Source organism: Phragmites australis, chromosome 3 (genome assembly GCF_958298935.1).
Source record: "Phragmites australis chromosome 3, lpPhrAust1.1, whole genome shotgun sequence".
Classification (NCBI taxonomy): Eukaryota; Viridiplantae; Streptophyta; class Magnoliopsida; order Poales; family Poaceae; genus Phragmites; species Phragmites australis.
The window spans coordinates 47149589-47156407 of record NC_084923.1 but is presented as its reverse complement, the minus strand read 5'-3'; positions in this window follow the sequence as shown (position 1 = coordinate 47156407).

The window sequence follows — 6819 nt, the reverse complement described above, 5'->3', positions numbered from 1 at the left end:
GTAGGCTCGCCTTCAGCGATGCCAGTCCTGGGAGTGCGCTGCTCACGACGCAAGCTCTCCTCAGGCACCCGCCAGTCCATGAGGTGGGGGAAACCCCAGAAGGCCGATGGCTCTAGGAGGTGGCCGCCTTGGTCGGAACGGCTCACCGCCAGGTGCTGGCTGAGAGTTCTTGCGCTACCTCCCACCGCGGCGCAGCTAAGACCGGCCCATCGTCAGGTGGCGGTTGCACTGGTCGGGGGGTCTCCAAGCGGAGCGCCGCCCCCCTGGCCACTACCGGAGCTCAGGACCTCCGCTTGCACCTCAATGAGTGGAGGCCCATCGAAGACGCGCGCGTTACCCTCGAGCGCCAGCGGGAGACCCGACATGAGGCCGAAGCCGAGGACCAGGCTTCCTCCTTGCCGGCCCATGACCGTTGGGGCTCCCCGGCTCGCCGGCGTTCAAAGCCCAAGGGCGCCGCCCGCGCAGCAGGGTACGGCACAGGCTGCTGTGCCTTCACCAGCGAGCTCCGTCGGGTCAAATGGCCCACCAAGTTCCGGCCAGAACTACCGGAGAAGTACGACGGGTCCATCGACCCCGTCGAGTTCCTCCAAATCTACACCACCACTGTCCAAGCGGCCGGCTGCAGTGAAAAGGTGATGGCCAACTATTTCCATGTCGCCTTGAGGGGTTCTGCCCGCTCTTGGCTTATGAGCTTACCCCCAGGATCCATCGGCTCCTGGGACGACCTCTGCCACCAGTTTGTGGCGAACTTTCAGGGCACGTTTACACGCCCCTGATTGGAGTGCGACCTCCACGTCGTCAAACAGCAGGAGGGGGAGACGCTGTGGCGCTTCATACAGCGTTTCATCCAGATCCGCAACACCATCCCACGGATAACCCCCCATGCTATCATTGTCGCGTTCCGACAGGGTGTTTGCGATGAGTGGATGCTCGAGAAGCTGGGCACGCACGAAGTCGAAACCACCGCGGAACTCTTCGTGCTGGCCAACAAGTGTGACAAGGCGGCGGAGGCTCGGGCATGGCATGTCCCGCGTCCTGAGCATCCCGCCGCCAATCAGCCAGGTCCTTCCCGCTCCGACAGGCGGGAAAAGAAAAAGAGAAGGAGGCGCGAGGCTGTCCCCGTCGAGCTGGCCCAAGGTCCCGCCCAGGAACCTGACCACCGGCCAGCACGCCGGGTGGCCGCCGACAGACGGCCCGCTCCCGCGAGGGCTCCAGCCCGAGCCCCTCCTAGGGCTCTGGCTCTCGCAAGGGCTCCCGCTCCCGCGAGGTCCGAGCCGGGGAAGTGGTGCCAGATCCACTAGACCAAGTGGCATGACCTCACGGAGTGCCGCACAGTCAAGGGTCTCATCGAGCAGCGCCAGAGGGACCGCGAGGAACCCTGCAGAGGCGGCGACGACAGAGCCACCCCCGACAACCAAGAGCTCAGCTTCCAGGAGCCCGAGCACACCGTCGCCTTCATCGACGGAGGTGCGTACACGCCCTTCTTCCACCGCAGCGTCAAGACCATGCGGCGCGAGGTGTGCTCGGCGACCCCAAGCGAAGAGGCTGCAAGGCCCCTGAAGTGGTTGGACGCCCCGATCACATTCAGCATGGCTGACCACCCCGCTAGTACTGCAGGGGTGGGGCGACTACCCGTGGTAGTGTTACCCATCATCTGCAAAGTGAAGGTCAGCAGGGTGCTGATCGACAGGGGCGCATGCCTGAACCTCCTTTCCTGGGAGGCCTTCGATAAGTTGCAGGTGCCCTCCAGGCGCCTAAAGCCGTTGCTCCCCTTTTACGGGGTGACACCAGGGCACTCCCTGCCCCTCGGGCAGGTTGAGCTACCTGTGACATTCGAGAGCCGGGACAACTTCCGGACGGAGAACGTCATCTTCGACGTCGTGGAGCTTCCCCTTCCCTACAACGCCATCCTCGGCCGCCCGACGCTCGCTCGGTTTATGGTGGTCACCCACTATGCTTACCTCACGATCAAGATGCCAGGCCCTGAGGGCCTCATCTCCGTGTCCGCCGAGACCGGCAGCGCCGTCTCCTGCGCCGAGCAGTTATACTCGGCCTTGGTCTCAGCTCGAGCCGAGGTCAAAGGTCGTCCAGGGGGCCCGGGACCCTCTACATCCAAATCCCGACTCACTGTCGACGCCTCCGTTCCTACGAAGGAGGTTGTGGTGGGCAAAGACACTTCCCAGGTCGTTCGAATCGGCAGTGACCATGGCAGCTGTCCGATATGCCCGGGATCCCTAGGGAGGTGATCGAGCACCACCTGGCTGTGCGCTCGGACGCACAGTCGGTGAAGCAAAAAGTCCGACGGCAGGCGTCAGAGCGCCAGGAGTTCATCCGGGAGCAAGTAAGTAAGCTCCTTGAAGTCGGCTTCATCCGAGAAGTCCTCCATCCCGAGTGGCTGGCAAATCCAGTTATCGTCCCAAAGGCCAACGGCAAGCTCCGCATGTGCGTTGACTACACCGACCTAAACAAGGCTTCCCCAAAAGATCATTTTCCTTTACCCCGCATAGATCAGATTGTAGATGCAACAGCGGGGTGCGATCTTTTATGTTTTTTAGATGCAAACTCTGGTTATCACCAAATTCGCATGGCCATAGAGGATGAAGAAAAAACTTTTTTACCACTCCGGTGGGGACTTATTGCTATGTATCGATGCCATTCGGTTTGCGCAATGCTGGGTCGTCTTTCCAGCGCGTTGTGCGCATCGAGGTTGGCCGCAACGTCAAAGCCTACATCGACGATCTCGTGGTCAAATCCCGGGCAGAGCGCTTGGCCCCTTACGTGGCAACATGGGCCCAAGCGCTACAGGACGTCGTGGAGGAGGCTCGTCCCCACAGCGAGCGGAACTTCAAGGAGTACCTACGGTGGTATGTACCACGTACGCGAACCCGTGTCACCTACACCCCTGAGGATGTTCGGCCCCACATCGCGTCGACAACGGAGGCATACACGGTGCATTGGGACGAGGACGCCGCATTAGCAGTAAGTTACTTTTTGAAGTCCGTAGTCCGCATACCCGGTGCATTGGGACGACAACGGAGGCATAACCGTATACTGTAATTGTTCACTTCTGTTCATATTCGCAGACAGATATCCTTTATGATGTAAATAGGGATGCAGCTGCTGCCATGGACCGCGTCCGGCAAGGGCACCACCTAAGTGCGTGTCACACCCGGTTTTAAGATCAAAACCAGATGTAAACTATATGTATGCTAGGATCAGTTATTCATACATATAGCGACTTCATTAGTGTAACAGACACAGTGTTTCTTATTACAACGCTAAATTATTACAAAATGACCACACACGAGTCTAAAGAAAAGAACACCACAGCGGAAAAAAAAGAACGGCGCAGCTCCAAGCCAACAGGCAGCCGACCGAGAGTTCCACAAGCCTAGAACCCGGCATCATCCTCGGGGAAGTCGTCCTCAGGAAATTCTTCAAAGGTTTCACCTTCTGAAACAGCAAGCGTGAGTATTTTCAATACTCAACAAGTGGGGGAAAACATTTAATTTGATATGGTGGCTTGAAACAAGGCTTCCTATTATCTAGGGTTTCATTTGCATAAAAGCCGATTTTTAGCCCTGAACTATGGAAAACAAATTTTTATTCTAACCGGGAAAAATGTACCAAAGATGTTTCTTTAACCTCTGGGAATTCAACCCAATTCCCAAAGATTTTCTTTAACCTCCGGGAATTCAACCCAATTCCCAAATCAAGAAAAACAGCCACCCCGACTAATCATGTGAGGGTCCATGCTGCTCATAACCGTGAGCACGGCTGAATATTCAGTTTGACACTGCAGAGTTTGTGCACTTTACCCACGAGTTGTGATCTTCTCTGTTGCCGGCACCTGATGGTACCTTACACACTTCCGGGGTGTGCGCCAAGAGACCACTACGAGGCTTTTTCAGAGAGTCTCCCAGTATGTACTCGCCTACAGAGGTTTCACCGCCGTACATAAGTGGAGTAACCCTCCACTCCAGAAGCCCCCTCTTGTGCTGGGTAGAATCGGGAAGTAACCCTTCCTTATCTACACATCCGATTGGCTCGCACAACACTGGGAAAACATCTAGTTACTAGGCCAAGCCGTACCATATTGGTCTCGTGGTTACTTTGTTTGCCATGGATGTTCGCTCCATGAACCGGTCCTTAAAAATGGTCTGGGCAAGACCTCCAATAACCCCATAAGGGTATATTACCAAATATTTCCAAACAACCAACCATGTCGGGAAAAGTAGCCCTTTCTTGCCCAAAACCCCAATTATCTTTGTTGTTAACTCCCTTAACAACATCAGTTTCCATGATATTCTTCCTATATCAATTTTTAGTTTATAACTCAAGATTCATCACCTACACGCTACATGTTCATCTAAAGCATGGCTAAACATAAACATGTTGATCTTGTATGGATAAAGCATCTATATCTAACACTAGTATTTGCTATACTACCCATTTTGTAAAACAGCATGCATATTTGACAAAGACTCGCTTTATGTAAAGACTGGGTTTGCAACATGGTCAAGACACTTGCCTTGGTCGAAGTGTTGCACAGGTCCTTCAAAATCTTCCTCCTGAAAGCTACCGAACTCCTGGACTGAATTATCTACACAAGCACACAATCTAACATAAGAACAGTACACCAAACATCCCTAAAACTAGATAAAAACCCTATAAACAGAATCTACGCGACGCTACGATCATTTGAGCGCGAAAATCGCCTAAATCGGAGCTACGAACAAAAAGTTATGATTATTTGAAGTTCCAGGGGTGTTTCTGCAAAATTTCCACATTATCAGAGAAAATCCGAATTGTTTTATACTGGAAATTGGATTTATGACGTCATAAACATTATTAGTTTATTCTTCTATTAGAAAGGAAATGGAATAGGTTCATGAGCTCATGGACCAGGGCCGGTTGGTCGGTCCATGAGTCTACGGTGGACCGAAGTTCAAATAATGAAGAGGTTTTAATCCTGGCTGTACAAAGGAGATCGGACGGCCGAGATTGATCCAGGTTCGGTCCGACGGCGCGAACGGCGGCCGACAGCGGCGGGGTGGTCGGAGCGCGACCGGAGTTGGCCGAAACGGGCTCCGGCGGTCGGGTTGCTCCGACGAGCGGCGGAAGGGAGAGAGAGGAGGCCGGCGAACTTACCCCAGGCTTCGGTGAGGTCGGGGCGGTGGCGAGGTAGCCGGCCGACGAGCGCAAGCGGCGGAGGCGGCTGGGGCGCGACAGGGAAGGGGCTCCGGCACTCAATCGGCGACGAGGAGGCGCGGGAACTCCTCCTGGGTCACCTGCGAAGCAAGCAAGGTGGTTAGAGAGGTCAGAGACGGCATAGCACGCAAGAATGGCGGCGGCGGCGCACACTCACCGGCGGTGAAGAAGAAGCCGGTGTCGGGGAAGAATCCGAGTGGAAAAGGAGGGGGAAATGGGTGCAAAATGTGCGGGACGTCGCAAGGGAGATGATGGATGGCTTAAATACGCGAGATAGGGAGAGCATCGGCTGGAATTTGAAGAGAGGCAGCCGGCGGCCATGGCGTTCAATGGTGTCGGTTTCCTTGCTTTGATTGAGCAATAAAGAGAGGTAGAGAAGGGGGAAACAGGCGGAATCACTCGGTGGGGAGTTATGGCATTGAATCCAGCCGATTTTGGAAGGGGAGGGGGCGCGGGGAGGCGCCGATTCAGCGGCGAGACGGCGGAGGGGATCGGGCGCGCTGGAGGTTGAAGAAGCGGAGCCGGCGGGTTGGCGCGGCTCGGCTCGGCTAAACGGGTCCACACGTTAGCGAGAGCAGGCGACGAGGCCGGCTGGAGTGTGTGGCGGGTCGGCTCGGCGCTGGCTTGGGCCGGCGCTGAGAGGGATTCTGGCCCACGCGGGAGGGGAAAGAAGGGAGGGGAGGGAGGTAAAATGGGCCGGAAGAAAGAAATCGGCCCAAGCGCAATTTCTTAATTTCCAAAACTTTTTCCATTAGAATTTTCAACATAATTTCAAATGAGGTTTTAAAGCGGCTAAATCTAGCGAAATTTTGCAAACTTTTTTTTCCACCCAATAAAACCTTATTGCATCTACAACGGCATGAATGCATTCAAACAATTATCCTAGGCTAAATTAATTTTAGAAATTAATTTTCCGATTGAACAAAATTGCAACCACCTATTTAATTTCTAGCAAAATTTTAAATTATTGCAAAAATTGAAATTTGGGGTGTTACAGTGCGTCGGATGTTGCGAGCTTCATTAAACGGGTTTTCGACAAGACGGCGCGCGCCTTGAAGCTCACCTCCTGCCGATCTACAACAGATGTAGCAGGGGCGCCTCCCAGGTCCAGTGGTGTCCACGCCGAGTCATCTCGGCCGTCAGACGTGCACCGACGTTCTTCCGTGTCGGCACCCACACGACCCCTTCTACCACGTCATGGAGGCTCGGAGCAACATGGTACGAATTATACTTTTGAAGAATATCCTTTACTTATTATTATTAAACATTCATTAGGTCCGTCTCCACAAGTCTCGACGCAGCCTCGTAGATCGAGTCCTGTGCGTCCACCCTCAGGTACTCCGGGCACCCTTCATCCTAGTTTCTAATACTTTCAGCAAAATAAGTTAATATTGTGCTCAGGTTACTTCGGTGACGAGGCCGGTCCGTCTTCGGCGGCCCCACGCCCGACCCCGCCCGCAACGTACGAGCCATACTATGGCACGTCAGCGTGGCCTTCTTCTGCTGCACCGTCGTACCACGCAGGTATAATTATACAATTTTTACTACTACTTTCAATACCATATTGTTCGTATCTAACGTGATTATTTGTTCGTAGGCCCCTCCAGC